An 18,219-nucleotide genomic window follows, 5' to 3' on the forward strand; every position below is an offset into this window, starting at 1 on the left:
ATTCCCAGCTCTCACTGTACCCTTGTCTTCATGGGTTTTTGTGGTCATGGGATACTGACGCTTAGTCAGGGTCAATACTTGTCCTTGTAGGACTGTAATCTCATCCGCGAGAGATCCCTGTTTTTTGAGTGCGTCTTGCAAGTCTCTTCTCAGGGAATTTATCTGCATGCTTTGCTTTCTCTGAGCTTGCCTCCACATTTTTATTGCAATGTGAAGCACTATGAACTTCTTTGCTTTGGCCACAGTTACTTGTTTCAGTTTCTGGACCTTCTTGTGCTCCCTTTTGTGCCGCGTCACCTGGGTTCTAAGCTTGGCTTTTAGCGTTGCTTTGGTGATGCTCAGGGTAGCCTTCAGTTTCTCATGCTGCTTTGCGGGGACATACAGGGTCATCAGATGTACCTGCAGCACTTGAATTTCTTTAGCAGCCTGCATCTTTTCTTCCTGCAGTGTTTGCTACTTCTCCTCAGCATACTGGAGGTGTGTACGCAGACCTTGCAGTTGGTTCTGCAGTCGATGCTCTGCTTCAAACTTTTCCTTTACTTCTTCTGTCAACTGATAATTTTCTTCTTTCAGTTTTAAGTTTTCTCTTTTTAATCTTGAATTTTCTCCTTTTTCAGTCTCTGTATTCTTCAGGGCTTCTTTGCAGTCCTCCTTCCATTTACGCACATCTGCTTTGAGAATGACAATCTCCTGGCGTGAGACTTCCTTCTCTAGGTTGAGGGTCTGAAGCTCCTTCTGAGAGACTTTGAGATCTGTATCAAGATTACCAATAGTTTCTTTAGCAATGTCCAGCTCCTCAGTGAGACTGTGTAGTTCCTTTCTGGAAACTTCCAGGTCTGTGCAGCAGCTGTTGGTCTCATGATGTGAGGCATCCAGTGCTCTTTTTGAGATACATCCACTTCTATCCGGACACTGTTGACCTCCTGCTGTGAGGCATTCAGCTCTATACGAAGAGTGTGAACCTCTGGCTGGAAGACTGTCATCTGCTTCAGTGCCTCCTCATACTTCCGATTTAGCGTAGCCACCATTTTATCAGATTGGCTCTGCTTTTCATCCATGGCGGAAATAGTAGCCCTTGCAGTATCTAACTCAGTCTTGAGATCGTCCAATTCTGTCCTGGCTGCAGAGTACATTGCGAGCACATATTCCTGTAGCTTTACGTTATTTTTCTGTAGCTCTGTGTAACCATCTCCTTTTGTTTCAATTGTTCACGGAGCATATCACAGTCATGCCTGGCATTTTTCAGGGCATATTCAGGGTTGGTCAAGGGATCGTCACTCACTGGTTCCGGCTCCACTTCCCTGAAATGGTTGGTTGAGTGTTCCTCACTGTTGGCACCAGTCAGACACTTCTCTGGGGTACACGACTTCTGCCTTGGGCCTTCTGGATATTCGGTTACCCACGGGACGAATTCTCCATTTTCTCTAGGCTGCAGGACAACTTGGTCCCCCTTTTCCTCCACAGGATCTGCGGACATGTCTGTTTCTCCCATGGTAAGTGAAGAACTGCTTTTCTTTTTCCGCCTTTTTGATTTGGATGACACCGTCCCTTCAGGGATATTGGGGTCTCCATCTTCATTTGAAATTTTAGCAGCTTCATTATATACGCCAGGCTTTTCTTGCAGTTGCTTTAGCTGACAGAAATATTGGGTGATCTGCTGCTCCCGCTCTGTCTCCTGCTGATCATATTCGTCATCAAAGGGAGTCTTTTCTGTTCGTGCTGAGTTCAGGCACCCCCACCATTCTTGGGGTGTTTTGTGGGTGTGACTCGGTTCGGGTTCCCCATGTATTCCTAGATTTTGCAAAGGCTTTTGACACAGTTGATCATGCTATCCTGCTTAACAAACTCCAGAGCTCTGGAATAGGGAAGCATGCTTTAAACTGGTTTCAGTCCTACCTATCAGGAAGATCCCAACATGTGTCCATCTCAGGCTCTAACTCCAACCCCTGGATATCACCTGTGGTGTCCCGCAAGGCTCTGTTCTGGGGCCCCTACTCTTCTCAGTGTTCATTAATGATCTTCCCACAGCTTGTAAGGAAGCCTCAATACACATGTATGCAGACGACACAATCCTATATGCACACAGCCATAGCCTCTCTGACCTTCAACACATACTTCAGTCTGACTTTTGAGACTCGAAAACTGGATTTCCCAAAACAAACTGTTTTTAAACACTGACAAGACTGTAACAATGGTATTTGGGACCAAGACTACATTTTTAAAGCTTCCAGTGACTGAGCTCCTGATCAGAACCAACGCTAACACCACCCTAACCCTTGTCACTAGTTTTAAATACCTGGGCTTATGGTTTGACTCCCACTTAACATTCGGGATGCACATTGATACCCTGACAACCAAGACCTATGCCAAACTAGGGGTACTTTACAGGAACAAATCCTCCCTAAGTCTCCTGGTCAGAAAGCGTATCGCACAGCAGATGTTAATGCCAATTATTGACTATGGAGACATAGTATATGGCTCGGCACCTCAAACCCACCTTAGCAAACTTGACACCCTCTACAATTCATTTTATCGTTTTGTTCTCCAATGCAACTACAACACACATCACTGCGATATGCTCAAAGAACTATATTGGTCATCACTAGAGTCTAGGCGCAAAGTTCACCTTTCCTGTCTTGCCTTTAAATTCTTCATGGGCAAGCTACCCAGCTATCTGACCAAGCTCCTCACCCCTACCACATGCAGCACTTATCACCTGAGATCAGACTCCAAAAGACTGTTCATGGTCCCAAGGCTCAACAAAGTATCCGGACGTTCCTCCTTCTCCTACCGTGCACCCCAAAACTGGAACAACCTACCAGAGACTCTCACATCCAGCACCAGTTTAAGTTCTTTCAAATCTAAGGCTGTCTCACATTTTAATCTGGTCTGTAACTGTTTCATACGCCCATAATATATATTATTCTTTAACTGTGCACGCATTGTCTTGTATGTAATGTATACCCTGTTCATTTATGTAACTGTATTTGTAACCAAGTATTATTTGTTTTACTCTGTGCCCAGGACATACTTGAAAACTAGAGGTAACTCTCAATGTATTACTTCCTGGTAAAATATTTTATAAATAAATAAAATAAATAAATAAGAGATGTCTTCCTCTTTATTGGACTGGAAGGGCCACTCTTCCACAGGGTAGGGTTCATTACAGGAACATTATCAGGAACATTGTACATTATCCTTATGGGATTTAACAAAGTGTCCATATTTAGAGCAACTATGTTCAAGTGCTTTGGGATACATATTCACATCTAACTGCAAGGTATATCTAGCATGAATGGCTATTTAAAGGTGTATACCTATGCCATTTGACCATTTTGAGAGATCCATACCTAGGATTTCTCAGGTACATCGTTAGGTTTTAAACTTTTTTCTATGTTTACTCCAATATATATATTAATAAACAATTTATTATTTTGATTAGTAGAGTTGAGTGCATCACTTAGGGTTCTTTCCTTTCCCCCTTCTACACATATGTATTAACCCTGATAGCACCTCTCTAGTAGTAATCTTTGTCTGAGCTCAGCAGGATTTTCCCTTCCCTCCCCTCCTCCCACCCTCTGCATTTATTTTACCCCCCTCCCCACACACACACATCCATACAAACACGCATACACGCATATATGCATACATACATACACACATACACACCAATACATACATTTGAGCGCAGGCAGCGGCACGAAAGGATGAATTTCTTCATCTTCGCCGCTGTCTGTCAGCTCCCCTCTCCCTGCCGTGCACGCGCGGCACATCTATAGAAAGGCTGACTAATGTCAGCCAACTAAAAATCTGCGCGCGCACGATGTAGCACGCGCCAGGCACTATAGAACGTGCCTAATGTATGTGATAGTAAAAGGAAGAAGGGAATATTTGCCCTTGGAGGTAGGTGTTTGTGATGGTAGGGGGTAACCAGGCTCTCAAATAAATGTTAAGCCCATTTTGGTTACCCCTGATCCATGTATAAGGGTCCAAGAGAGTTAGCTCTTGGGCCCAGTAACATTGTACCATTCTGTTGTACTGTTTGCAATAAAAGTAATTTGTGTGCTTTTCCATTTCCTGGCATGTCAGCAAGCAGGGATTGCTGGGGTATGAATTTGAAGGTTTTTTTTGCGAAGGAACCATTAACAGAATGTGCCTAGGAGGTTGGGGTCTGGAGTTGTCGTTTACCCCATAAATATACTCGGGAATCATGCCTGATTCTCGGATACATGTAGGCAGATTGCCCTGGCAATATCTCCCCTTGAAAATGCAAGCGAGACTAACCACTAAGATACCCTGCTTGAGCACAGCCCTGAAAGGAGAATGTGGCACAGGGATAAAACATCTTTTCCTGTAGCTGAGGGAATCCCTAGGTTTAGGGGTGCACCCCAGCAAGTGCCCAGGTTACCCACACCCAGTATACGGTTTGTGGGTACCCCAACCATATATAAGGTTGAGAGGGAACTCTGAGAGTCCAGAGTCCAAGAGTTAGTGTATGGGGAATAAGGTAGATAGAAATAAAACTACAACATATTTCCCTTTCTGTCCCCTGTTCCCCAAGACTCAGAATTATAGTGAAAATATACTTTATTAAAATGTAATGTTTTTACATTCCGAACCAATCTCCAATCAGCCTGCCCAAGCTAACCCATAGGCGCTGGTAAATCTGCTGGACATTGGAGTTCAAAGCAGTCAGAGGATGCCAGAGGTGAGAATAGCATTTGGTCAGCGGGGAAAGTCAGAGTACCAAGTCCGGAGATCAATAGCAGTCCTCCAGGATGCCACTTGCTCTACCAGACCTGGTGGAGCCTGTCCCAGCGGGTGGCATTGAGATAGCCAGAAGATAGGTGGCAGGCTTGCGCATGTCCCTTAGCTATTTCAGATTTCCAGCTGACCCGGCTTTTCTAGCTGGCTTGGCTCTGATTGGTTGCTTGGGAATTTTCCCACGCATTGATTGGCTGCTCAATTTTGTGATTGAAACTCAGAATACTATAAGAATCTGTGAGCAAATCAGATTGTAGTCCTCCGGTAGTAAGAATGCGGGTGGGCTTTTCAAAGTTGCTATTTCACAAATAGCAGAGCAACTGTCTCCGATTTCAAGCCAGAAAAGCCTGCCTGCTAGTCTAAGTCCCAAGTTCTCAAAACGAGCATTTTTGTGCCCAAGTTCTCAGAAACGATCATAATGGATGTGGCTGGGATTTTATGCCAATTTGAGTTCCAGGAGATTTGGAGTAACTCGCTGTCAGGAGGGACAAAGTTCTCAGAGGAGAAAGCACCGGTGGCGTGTGGAATTTCCTGCCGATGTGGGTTCCAGGAAATTCCAAGCTACTGGTAAGTCCCGGTCAGGGTAAAACTCTTATATAGCATTCCCCGCACCTAGGAAAGTCTAGTTTTCACCCCCAGTCCCAAAGTATGTGTGTCTTTTTGTCTGTATTTTGTGTAGCATTGTGTGTAAGCGAATTTATGCGAATAAACTACATTTTATTTCATTACCATGTTTTGTTCAATGTATGATCCTGGTAAAAAGGTGTAAGTAGCCTGGTCTCCTGTGACAGGCCTTATTTACTGGTGGCAGTGGTGGGATCATTGATCTATATGCTATAAAATCCTGCTGGGATTTATAGCATGAAGACGAACTCATAGCTTGCGAGCTCTCAAAACAAGTAATGCCTTAAACACGTTACACAAAGCAGGAAATGCACAGGTTCTCTCTGCCACTTTGTTTAGTGCCACAAGGCAAAGATGGACAGATGGTCAGGTCGTTACCGGACCTGGGACCATCCCCAAAGCGTAACCCGATGTGAGTGATATGGACTACCAACCACCGGTCAGGCAAATACTTTGCTGGAGGAGGATCTCGAGCACATGAAGTGGGCATAGTTCACCTGCTGATGCAGGGGCCACCATTCTGGCCAGGGTCCAGGAGGATTGTCCAGCCCTGGAGGAAGTGAAGGCAGAGGAGGAGGAGAACGGGGAAACAAAGGATCTACAGGGTGAGCGTGAACCTGGAAGTGCAGCCATAGTAGCCTCAATTGCTATTAGTCTCCCTGCCACAAGACTTACCTCTCTCCTCACCATTTGGTGAGAGGGGGTTACCTTCGAAGTTGCAGTTGATTGCAGCTTGTCAAGGTGTGCAACACCCAAGACCCAGGCAGAATCCTGACCAACTTCCCCTGCCAAAGTTGTCACACTACAACTTCAGCAAGTTTGTAGATGGCACCAACGACATTGACGGATTTCTCAAAGTGTTTGAGGATCAGTGTTGCCGGTTACTTGTGCCAGAACGAGACTGGGTTTTGCTTTTGTCACCGCTATTGACTGGGATAGCTCTGCAGACCTTACAGGGGATCCCGTCAATGGACAGCGATGACTACCAGCCTGTGAAGGCTTTGTTGCTGTGCCAGTATGCTCTCACTCCAGAGGCATAACAGGGCAAATTCAGCTCTGAGATCAAGGCCAGCCGGGAAACACATATGCTTTTTGCTTCCTGACTTATCCAGCATGGTACTCAGTGGGTGGAGGGATGCAGTACCTCCAAGTACCACAGCTTACTGGATTTAATGTTCAAGGAGCAGTTTCTATAGTGGTGCAAGCAAGAGGTGAGGGATTGGGTCTTTGACCGAAAGCCAGCCACTTGCCAGGATGCCGCCAGCCTGGCTAATGAATATGTCACCAGCCATGCCCTGTGGGGCAGGAAAGGTCTGCCCAGATTGGAGCCACTCTGGCTCAGGCACAAAACAGTACTCCACACTGGAAACCGAAAGTAGCTGCAGAGGGAAGTACCACCAAGTCTGCGGAATTAAGACATGAGAAGTGGTTCTACCAATGTAACCGGCACATCAGGCCAGATTGTCCAGAGCAGCACCGTTCCAGCAACGCACTCAATCTGCAAAGCCAGTCATCGCCGTGAGCCTTGCACACAAAGAGGAGCAGCATGCAGCCATCCAGCAAGTCCAGCATTGGACCCAGACAGAGATTTCTACCCCTTCAGTAAGTGGCACAGCAGAAGTGGCAGGCAGGTACTAGATTGCAACTGTCGGGTTGAACTCCAACGATACGAGGAGGAAGCATTTGCAGCCAGTGACCATCGGAGCTCGCCAGGCAGTCGGCCTGCTCAACTCCGGTGCCACTGTTACTCTGGTGAGATCCGATATGGTTAATCCAGAGGATCTGCTACCGGGAACAGGGATGCAGGTCACCATGCCAGGTGGGGGACCTAGGACTATCTAGGTCACCCGGGTGTTCCTTGACTGGGGCGCCGGTCGAGGTATGAGAGACGTGGGTGTTATCCCTGGGTTGGATACTGAGGTGCTACTTGGTAATGACCTATGGCACCTCATCTGCTCATTTGTGGAGGAGGCTGCTCTGGTTGCAGCCATCACCAGGAGCAAGAGCAGGGCACTTGCCCTTTGGGTGTGCCTGTAGCTCCTACCTCCACACTACCATCTGTATTTTAGTCCACTGTATGTATATATACCCACACACCTTGTTGCCCTTATTTGACTCAATAAAATATATTTTTTAAATATATATCATTATGAATGGCCTCTGAGGGATTATTTGTATCCTGGATAACAATATATTAATTTATTTACATTATCCATTTGTGCAATTTATAAGAGATTCTTCTACTTTTTTTTTCCACCAAAAAGGTTTTTATTGTTGGATAACAGTACATTGCATACAGTGTCTATCAACCCAATGTCATTTTTTAATGTACCAACATCCAACTTTTCTTATTTCCACCTTCCTCCGGTCTTACAAGGACAAACTGGGTAGACCAACTCACATATCAACCACGTCACACAGACATACAAAAGGAAAGGTGGGGGAGGGGGGGGGGCGCTCAGTGTCTTCTGCCTGTTCCCCGTCTCACCTCTTTCTGTCCTATTTAGGAGCAGCTCTCAACTACGGGAATTCCATGGATGTCGTCCCTACCTGTACCCCTATTGTGCGCCGGCCGTACTGGCACATCGTAGGAGAATGCATTTAGGTGTATTATGGCATGATGGTGGTGGCACTCACCCCTGGGATATCGGAGTGGTCTAGCCACTTGGTCCAGATTTTTAGGAAATTTGTGCCGGTGTCGTTGACCAGACTTGTCAACTGCTCCATCCGGCAAATATACCAAATTCTGTTTCGGATTTTCGGAATGGTGGGTAAGTCTGGGAGCTTCCACAAGGCTGCGAGTTCGCACCGCATGGCTGTTGCAAAATGTGCAATCAATTTTTGAGCCGGTCTGCCTATTCCCCGAGTGCGCCTGCCCAGCAGGAACATCCAAGGGTCCAGGGGGACCGACTGTCCAAGAATACTCGTTAGCCAATCTTGGATTTCCTCCCACAAAGGAGCCACTTTGGGGCAACCCCACAGCATGTGAAGCAAGTCTGCCTGCTCCCCACATTGTTTTGGGCACAATGAAGGGTAACCTCTGACAAACTTTGCTAATCGTGTGGGGGTGAGGTACCACCTCATTAGGACTTTATATGCATTCTCCTTTGGTGCATATGGAGCTTTTTGCTGCTGCCAGTACTATAGTGGACCAGTCCTTGTCTTCTAATGTCTCCCCTAAGTCCGTTTCCCATCTGGTTCTGTATGCCAATTTAATGTCTACGTCTCGACCAGGACAGACCACCTCACCGTAAATCCGAGAAGTGAGTCCCATCGTGTCCGTGCCTCTGGAACACAGCTGCTCGAAATTTGTACGTTTAGGGCGTTTGGGGATTTTAGCGTAAAATGCTCGCACCTGGAGATATCTAAAAAATTCGGAGTGGGGCATCTCTGTTTCTGCTCGGATTTGTTCGAATGATTTAATATTTTGGTGTCTCTCCAGGTGTAATAATAAAGTGATACCTTTTGCTTTCCAGACTGCAAGGTTCTTGCGTAACAGACCCGGAGCGAAATCGGGGTTCCCCATAATCGGGTTCATAAGTGTGTGCTGGGTTGTCAGTGCACACTTGTGTTTGGTGTTCTCCCAGGTTGCCAACGAGCTATTCACTGCGGCCAGCGGCTCACTCACTGTCAGATATGTCTTTTTGGGTAGCCAAATTAGATCTTGTATCTCTACAGGGTCACAGCATGCTTTTTCCAGCTCCACCCATCTGCGTAGGCTTGGGTGCATGTGCCACTGAATAATTTGGGTTAATTGCGCCGCTTTGAAATATGATATCAAGCAAGGTACCCCTAATCCTCCTCTAATTGTTGGCCTCGTAAGAATGCTACTTTTTATTCTTGGTTTTTTATTACCCCAGACAAATTTCACCATAGAGGACTGCAAGCGGAGGATGTCATCTCTGATCACTTGTATCGGGAGGGTCTGAAACAGATACAAGATTCGGGGTAGGAGATTCATCTTAAGGCATTGGATCCTGCCGATACACGAGATTGTGTGGCCTGACCAGATCCGAAGATCCTCCCTTAAAGTCCTAATTAGTCTGGGGTAATTGGCTTTGTATAGGGCTGAATATTCTTTGGTGATATAGATACCTAGATATTTAATGGAGGATGCTTGCCATTTGAAATTAAAATTCAGTTCTATTAATTTTTCGGTGACCTTTGGCAGGTTGATGTTTAATGCTTCTGATTTTGTCTGATTGATTTTGAATCCCGATATCTTATTAAATTCATCTAGCAAGCTGAAGACATTTGGCAGGGAGGTAAGGGGTTTGGACAACATTAGTATAATGTCATCTGCATACAGGGCCACTTTGTGTGACTGATCTTTTATCTGTATACCTGTTATATCTGGAGAGTTGCGGATATGTGCCGCTAAGGGTTCTATACATAATGCAAAAATAAGTGGGGACAGGGGGCATCCCTGCCTGGTGCCGCTCTTTATTGGAAAGTCTGCCGAGGGGAAGCCCTGGTGTCTGACCTTCGCCCTTGGTTCCTTATAGAGAGCCAGAATAGCGCCCAACATTCTCCCCCCTATGCCAAACACTCGCAGTGTCTCTGTAAGGTAGGGCCAATCAATACGGTCGAAGGCCTTTTCAGCATCTAAACTCAATGCCATAGACGGGATGTGTTTTTTCTGTGCCAAAACAATTAAATATATTATCCGTCTGGTATTGTCCATAGCTTGCCTGCCGCATATAAATCCTACTTGATCGGGGTGGACCAGCTTCGGCATGACCGAATTCAGACGGTTGGCTAATAGTTTGGAGAAGATTTTCGTGTCTGAATTGATAAGAGATATTGGCCGATAACTTTTACAGTCTGCTGGGTCCTTACCTGGTTTGGGGATCACTGTTATAGACGCCTGGAGCATTTGGCTAGGAATAGGGGCACCATCCAAAAATGAATTGAATAATCGGGCCAGGTGAGGTACTAAGGTTTTTCTAAATTTTTTATAGTACAAGTTGGAGAAGCCATCCGGGCCCGGGGCTTTGGCTGGCTTTAGTGCTTTTATTACCTCTGAAATCTCCTCACCTGAGAAGTCTGCCTGCAATGCCTCCCTTTCCAATCTGCCCAGTCTGGGTAGTTTTGCCTCAGTCAGAAACGTCCTCAGCTGCCTATGAGTGTTCTCACAATGGGAGACCTTCGCCCCGTCATACAGGGTCTCATAGTACTGTTTGAATTCCTCTACAATTAGTTTAGGATCAGAAGTAAGGTCACCGTTCTTGGTACGAATGGACTGAATATGAAAGTTACGGTTACAATTTTTGAGTTTATTGGCAAGTGGGGTATCTGGCTTGTTCGCTTTCTCATAGAATTGTCGCCTAGACCAGGTCAGCTCCTTTTCAGCTTGGGAGGACATCAACAGATGCAATTTCGTTTTTGTGTCACGCCAGGCCTGTAAGGTCTGCGCTTGTTTGGTAGTTTTGTGTAGGGCGGATAGGGCTGATAGTTCGGATTGGAGGATCAGAATTTTCTTTTCCCTTGCTTTTTTCCGCCTACTAGCTATCCCCATGAGTTCTCCGCGGAGAGTTGCCTTATGGGCCTCCCATAGGATGGATTGGGATGTCACGCTACCGACATTCTCCTCAAAATAGACCCTGATTTTATCCCTTATTTCTGTTTCAATTTCAGGGATTTTTAGCAAGCATTCATTAAGCTTCCATGTCGCTCCTGGTCTGTCCAGTCTGAAGTCTGTGCACCGCAGCTCAATTGGCGCATGATCTGACCATGAAATATCATGGATGCCCGTATGGGAGATCTGCGGAACCATTCTGTTAGACACAAAGAGGTAGTCTATCCTGCTGTATCTGTCATGGGGGTGCGAGTAGAACGTGTACTCTTTTGCTCCTGGGTGTTGTTCCCGCCATATATCTACCAGCCTATTTATTTTAAGGCCTTGGTTCCAGATTGCTCTACTTTGTGTATGCTTCGGTGCTTTGGGTGTGCACCTGTCGGCCTTGGGATCTAATGTCAGGTTGAAATCGCCCCCTAAAACTATACCGCCTTGTGCCACTCTATGTAGGACGGTGAAGAATTTCGTGAAGAAAGTATCTGCTCCCTCGTTGGGAGCATATACGTTAGCAATTGTGAGGGGCTGTCCTCCCATCTCGCCTACTACTATCAGGAAGCGCCCATTTTTATCCTTTTTTGTTAGCGTGATATTGAATGCCAGGCGATTATGTAATAGGGTTGCTACCCCTCTTTTTTTTACGTTTGCTGTTGCGGAGAGCCACGTTCTGTATCTGCTATCTAGGAACTTGGGGGAACTGGTCTTTGAGAAGTGGGTCTCTTGGAGTAGTATTATGTCGGGGTCTTGCCTCCGATAGTCTGCGAATGCCAGTTTTCTTTTCAGGGGGCTATTAAAACCTTTTGTGTTGTGTGATAAGATTGTAAAATCCTTACCCATTGGTGTTTTCAATAGGAAATGCTGCTTTACCTCTTTCTAGTGGGGGCATGGACTTCCTCAGAGTATGATCTTGTGAACTGCTTTGTATACTGCTCATCTGCGCAGGGGAGAAACACTGGGGTAAACACAATGGGAACATTGGGGAGACAACAAATAAACTTTGATAACTTTCGGTGACCTCAGAGGACCGAAATCCCCTGGGCACCTGAACTGCCCCACGTGGGGTTCCGGTTCGGGCGGACCCACCTCTGACCACGCGAAGTTGAGCCTTACCCGTGTTCCCCGGCCCACCGGGGTCTTGCATGAATCGCCTGGGGTCCATCCCCCAGGTATCCATGAGGAGACTCATGGCGACGGCAAGAAGGAGGCCACCCCCCCCATCAGATCTTAACCAAACTTATGGTAACTCATTATAGTCATTGTGAACGACTGACGTCTTCAGGACTGCAAGCTGATTTGATGTATATATATACCCTGTCTATGTGGGGGGCTTTACCCGTTACGTAGCTTTTATGTGGCATGTGATGTCCCCATGCCCTGTGACCACTATCTATCCCACGGTGTTTTATGGCCTCTTTGGCATGCTAGCTCTCTCCGGGCCCGAGCCCCTTCCTTACCGGCCCCTCCTTTTGGATCATACGACTAAGTGACCCTGCTCCCCTTTAATTAGCGGTGTTCACTGGGGTGTTCCTCCTTCCCCCTACTTCCCTCAACATATCCTATCCCCTTGTCTAGGCTATGAGTGGGTAATGGCCTTGTCCATCGGGGGGGGGGGGTCTGCATGCGGGGCCGGGGTGTCTTCCGGCGGGGAGTCTGCGGCCGGTGGGTCTGCGGGCAGGGCGACACTGCTCAGTTGTCCATGGGGCTGTGTCGTGTTGTTTGTATACTGCCGCGGGTCTCTGGTGTCTCTGGTCTCGGGGCTGTTCCGGCGCCGTCTCATGACGTAGCTCCTTTTCCCCCACTGCGGCACCTCTACCAAGATGGCCGCACGGCCATATCCTGTGACGTCCTTCCGGTCCTGGCTCAGTCACCGTCGGACGCCAACGGAAGTGGATGTCTTCCCGCGCTGGGCTCTTCTTCTTCCGGCCGTGCAGGTTGTTTTTGTCTCGCCACGAGGCGCGATGCCTCCATCTTTCCTAGGTGCGTGTCACGCGTCTCTTCCGGGTTGCGGTGCAGCCATTATCGCCGGAATCTCTGGTAAGTCTTTTCTTTTTCTTTTGCAGGCTTAGGTCTGGACCCGTGGAATAGGGTCTGTGTATCCCGCCTTAGATAGGTGTAGTTGGGGCATCACTTATGCCTATTCTGCTACTTAGTGTTTCAAGCTGTTAGCAGTCCTGAGAGTCCCAACTGTAGGCCATAACTTGTAAGGCAACCAAAACTGGTAACAAAACATTTTATTGAAGCTGAGCATTCTTTGTTATTTATTTGCTGTTTCACTCCTTCTCCGGATCACTGGCGGCTCTAGTCTTCCGGGATGTGCCGGCCTGCTGCCACTCGTTGTCCGTCTCTCTCTCCACCCGGGGGCTCCTGGGTTCTCCGTTCGTAATTCCCAGCCTACGCAGGAATTCCTCCCCCTCTTCCAGGTTTTTCATTGAGGTGGCCTTTCCGTTCCTGATGACTAGTAAGCCGAACAGAAAGGTCCACCTGTATCGGATGGCTTTGTCTCTGAGGAGGCGGGTTATGGGCTGTAGCTTCAGGCGTCTGGCCAGAGTCAAGGGGGACAGATCCTGATAAAGTTGTAGTGAGATGCCCTCGAATTTACAGGCTTCCTCTCCCCGGGCTTTCGTGAAAACTGCCTGCCGGGTGCGGTAATAGTGTAACCTGGCGATCACATCCCTGGGTTGCGCATTCGCCAGCGGTTTGCTCCGTAGGGCCCTGTGACATCGATCCAGCATTAGTTCAGCTGCTGGAGTGTCAGTGAGCAAACTCGTCATCCATCTTGTGAGGAAATCTTCGATCTCTGTTATTTCCTCTGGTATGCCTCGGATGCGAATATTGCTCCGCCGGTCCCGATTTTCAGCATCCTCCTGTCTCTCGGCCAGCTCCGTGATCTGATTTTGTAGGTATGCAGCACGTTTTTCTGATTTTTTAATCGTGGAGGAGACCGCCACCATCTTGTCTTCCAGGGCCCCAGTTCTTGTTCCCAGGCCCTGTACCTCCTGACGGAGTTCTTGGATTTCGGCTCTAAACAACGACTTCATGTCGTTGTACAGCCGGTCGAAATCGCACCGCTGCACTGGCCGTTGCTCTGGTGTCTCCTCCCGGTCCTCCTCTCGTTCCGATCCCGATCCTGGTGCCGAGCCGGGCGCCATTTCTGCCCTCCCATCTCTAGATGAGGATCTACTCAAATACCTCCGCAGATCCCCTGTGTTCTTTTTTTTGGTTGATGGTGGGGCCATCGCGGTGTATTCTGTCGTCGGTACACTGGCTTTTTCTGTAAATTTTGTAGTTTTGGTTAGCTTTATTTGAAAAAATGCTTTGGCGGGGGTGGGAGCTATACGATTAGGCAACCGTTCCCCTCACCATCGCGCATGCGCCTCGAGATTCTTCTACTTTTATTAACTCTTACCTTACCTCAGTAACTCAAAGCCCTCAGTACATATTAATTTGTGCTTGAAGTACTTTCATGGTTACAATCAGCAGAAGAGCTATCCCTTGGAGATATGCTAGTAGACACTGGTTTTGTTCACACTGCTAGAGCTGCTGCCTGGGAAAGTAATGATTGTAGGCTCTAGTCCTGTTGGATCTGACACTAGCATACCATTCCACTATGTGTCTTAGGCTTACCAACTCAATATAGTTTTTATTGAAATTATTTTAGAAAGTGTAGAATGTGACTTATTGAAATATACTTTGCATTTTTTTTTTACCTCCCAGGGTACTGCATGTGTGCTCTTTTTTTCTGCAAAGGTTTCACTCCCTAATTTATTTGTAGGGAGGTTTGAGGGGATATATATATCCAACTGGAGATACTACAAAATTGAAGTTCTCATTCTGTTCCTCCTCCAAATTTTTAAGAATCCATACTCAGATTCAAAATATATTGAATCCAATGTGGGATCCAACAGTATCCACTCGGATTTCTTTAGTACCCAATCCACGAATTTTGGTGTGCGGTTCAGATTTAGTTCAAATGAACCACTAAAATGGGTTCGCCCCTCTCTACATAGAGAATCAGATATTATTTAATAATATGTAACTCAGTAAGATTATATTGGGTTACATATATACAAGGTACAGCCAAAACAAGGAACTTTTGAGTGACTGGATGTCTTACCCAAACTTGCTTCGTTCACACCTCTGAGACATGCTATACAGTTTTAAAACTGCAGACAGGAATGCTATGTAAAATTTGAATAGACGTAATTTTTTTCATACTATAATTTCTAAGCATGGATTCTTCCCTAGAGCGTTTTCAAGTTGCATGGATTAAGAAAAAACTAGGTATTCTGATTCAGTACTTCTCGAATCAAGGCATTTCTTTTTAATCTGTGCAATACTGTACAGCAGACATGGATCAAACAAACAAATCCCATTGAAAAAATTATTTTCTTTCCATTATACACCTTTTATATTTATTGCCCCCAAATTGCAAAACATTGCCAAGAAATAAATTGGAAACTGCATTGTAGGCCTGTTAAGGTTGTTTGGGTTTTTGTATCTGTTTACAGTTTTTAATCTTTCTTTGTTTTTTACATCCAAAGAACAGATGGTATACATTGTTTGTAAAAAGAAAAAAGTAAAAGGCAGAATTGTGTGGTAGGGCATACCTACAATACTGTACATTGAAAAAATAAAGAATACATTGATCAACAGCATTTGACAGATTTGTTTGTTTTATTATTATTATTATTATTATTATTATTATTATTATTAGTAGTAGTATTACAGTAGCAGTAGTATTATGAAGATTACAAAATATATTATCACTAAAATAAAGGCACCAGAAGCATATGAGTTAAAATAGGTTGAAGTTAGTCTCTCCTCCTGCTTCTTAACTCTCCTAAAAGAAAAAGGTAAGTATTAATAGCCCAGGGCGTGCACCATATTTACCAAAAGCCAGGGTGTGCAGCGCACAGCAGTAATGAAGAGAGCAGGTCTTGCAAAAATAAGTCCTTTATTAATAATTCATAGGGTTGTGGGACAGCAGCAAACCTTCTACGCGTTTCGTTCAAAAGAACTTTATCAAGAAGTGCTGTGTGTACTAAAACTGACAATTTAAATACAGCTGATTTGCCTGATTTCGCGCCAAATGGTGACGTCACTGGATGTCTCTAACCACTGAAATGCATGATCTCCGCGCATGCATTTCATTGGTTAGAGACGTCCAGTGACGTCACCATTTGGCGTGAAATCAGGCAAATCAGCTGTATTTAAATTGTCAGTTTTAGTACACACAGCACTTCTTGATAAAGTTCTTTTGAACGAAACGCGTAGAAGGTTTGCTGCTGTCCCACAACCCTATGAATTATTAATAAAGGACTTATTTTTGCAAGACCTGCTCTCTTCATTACTGCTGTGCGCTGCACACCCTGGCTTTTGGAACATATTCTACTACAGCTGCACGCTCTGGAAGGGAGACTGGGGAAGGAAGAAGAAAAATACAGGGGGTACAATACCTGGGGCTAACCCAATGAGGAAGGGGTGTGTCCTTGGGCAACCCACCCCAACCTTCAGGGTACCTTATGCCCTCTTAAGGCTCAGTACCACTAATCATTTATTTGTCATTTACCCAGTTCATGCTGCCTTCCTTTAAATACAGTCCCAGCACTTTTTGAGCACCATTCCAAACACACAAACCACGTGCACCATATTTAGACTGAGATAAGTAGATGTGCAGAAGGTAGAAGCAATTCAGAAAATATATTGGTAATGTTGTAAGCAAATTTTTTCATTAGAGAGCATCTGATTTTCCATTGGTATTTCCTGGTTTGTAAGTAACATTGAATCGGAAACAAGAAATGTATAAGGCCAAGCTAGCCAAACGTTGATTGGTACAGCGAGCAGTCTGCAAATGTGGTTAGTTCTTATGATCAGTCCATGCTTCCACTCCATGTTCTGCCCCCCTCCCCCTCCCTTCCAGAACATGTCTCCATTCAAGGAATGCTTTTTGGATGACCAATAATTCTTTCTCCATGATTGTATAATTAATTTCAACATTGGACAACTTTTGTGATGAAAGGTGATTGGATAGATAATGGAATCCATATGAAATCATTGTGACAGAAGTGCACAAAGGACTGAATCCAAGTAATTGGCTTCCACAATGAATGGTCACTGAGGATGAGGGGGCATTAATACGGGTGCCATGGAAAATTTTCTCTTTAATTTTAGAAAATCAGTTTCAGCTAGAGTTTCTAAGGACATGAATGAAAAGGGGTGATGAGCGCATGCAAAAATAAAACATATAAACACTTATAAGTAGTAATAGTTCCTTCTCAGGTTATATATGGATAAACAGTATTTTGTGAATGGGGATAGAGTATAAATATAAAATCAGTACTCACACGGCCATGTGTGAGACTAAATCACATAAGGAATTTCTTTCACGGTGTCTCCTCTCTCGTCGGATGGCTCAGCCCTCGGTCACTTGGTAACATGCATATGAAGATGCACTCCATCTTGTATCGGACCCGAAAGGGTTGACAGCCAAATGAAAAGGTACAAACAGTGCAATTTATTGATTAAAAAATGAAAGTATCCAGTAAATCACATTGACAAAACATCTCTGGTACAAGTAACCCCTCTGAATTTCCTGGTGCAGTTAGCTCCTTCTTCCATGTCCGGTCGATAGGACTGCAGCCTGAGTGCTCACGGAAGCTACGGTGGCCTTCGATGGCCGAAAAAGCTCCACGTCTCAACAGGGAACAACGCGTTTCACAAAAAACTTTGTTCATCAGGTTCCTGTTGATGACGTGTAGCGGACAGAGCTTTATACCCTTACGGGCATTGTATTTAATTGATCGCACTTGGAGCTAATTCATTAATACCCTTTGAATATTTATTGGATGCAAATTTATACTAAACTAATGTTCCTATATACTCCTTAACTCGTAAAAAATTTTTTTAAAGGATATTGCACAATTGGCACATATAACTCAAGTTTGCTATCCCAGCAGATGTCATCAGATGATGGCAATATTTGGACACTATTGGTTTGTCACATTAACCCATAAATGTCACAACTGTGATAGTGCATTCATTTAACGTGTGCTAGTATATACATGGAGACGTATTCTTCTTATATAACATTTGCATGGTATCTAATAATATATTAACGTATTTCTTGGCAAATGCTGCTTAACAATGATTGACAACATACAAATTATGCCCCAATTCATCAGCACATTTCATTATGTGATTAACATCAAACATAAAATTAAAATTCTATAGGTGTGAACAAACTGACGTATACTAAA

The sequence above is a fragment of the Ascaphus truei genome, chromosome 1 (assembly GCF_040206685.1).
Source record: "Ascaphus truei isolate aAscTru1 chromosome 1, aAscTru1.hap1, whole genome shotgun sequence".
Lineage (NCBI taxonomy): Eukaryota > Metazoa > Chordata > Amphibia > Anura > Ascaphidae > Ascaphus > Ascaphus truei.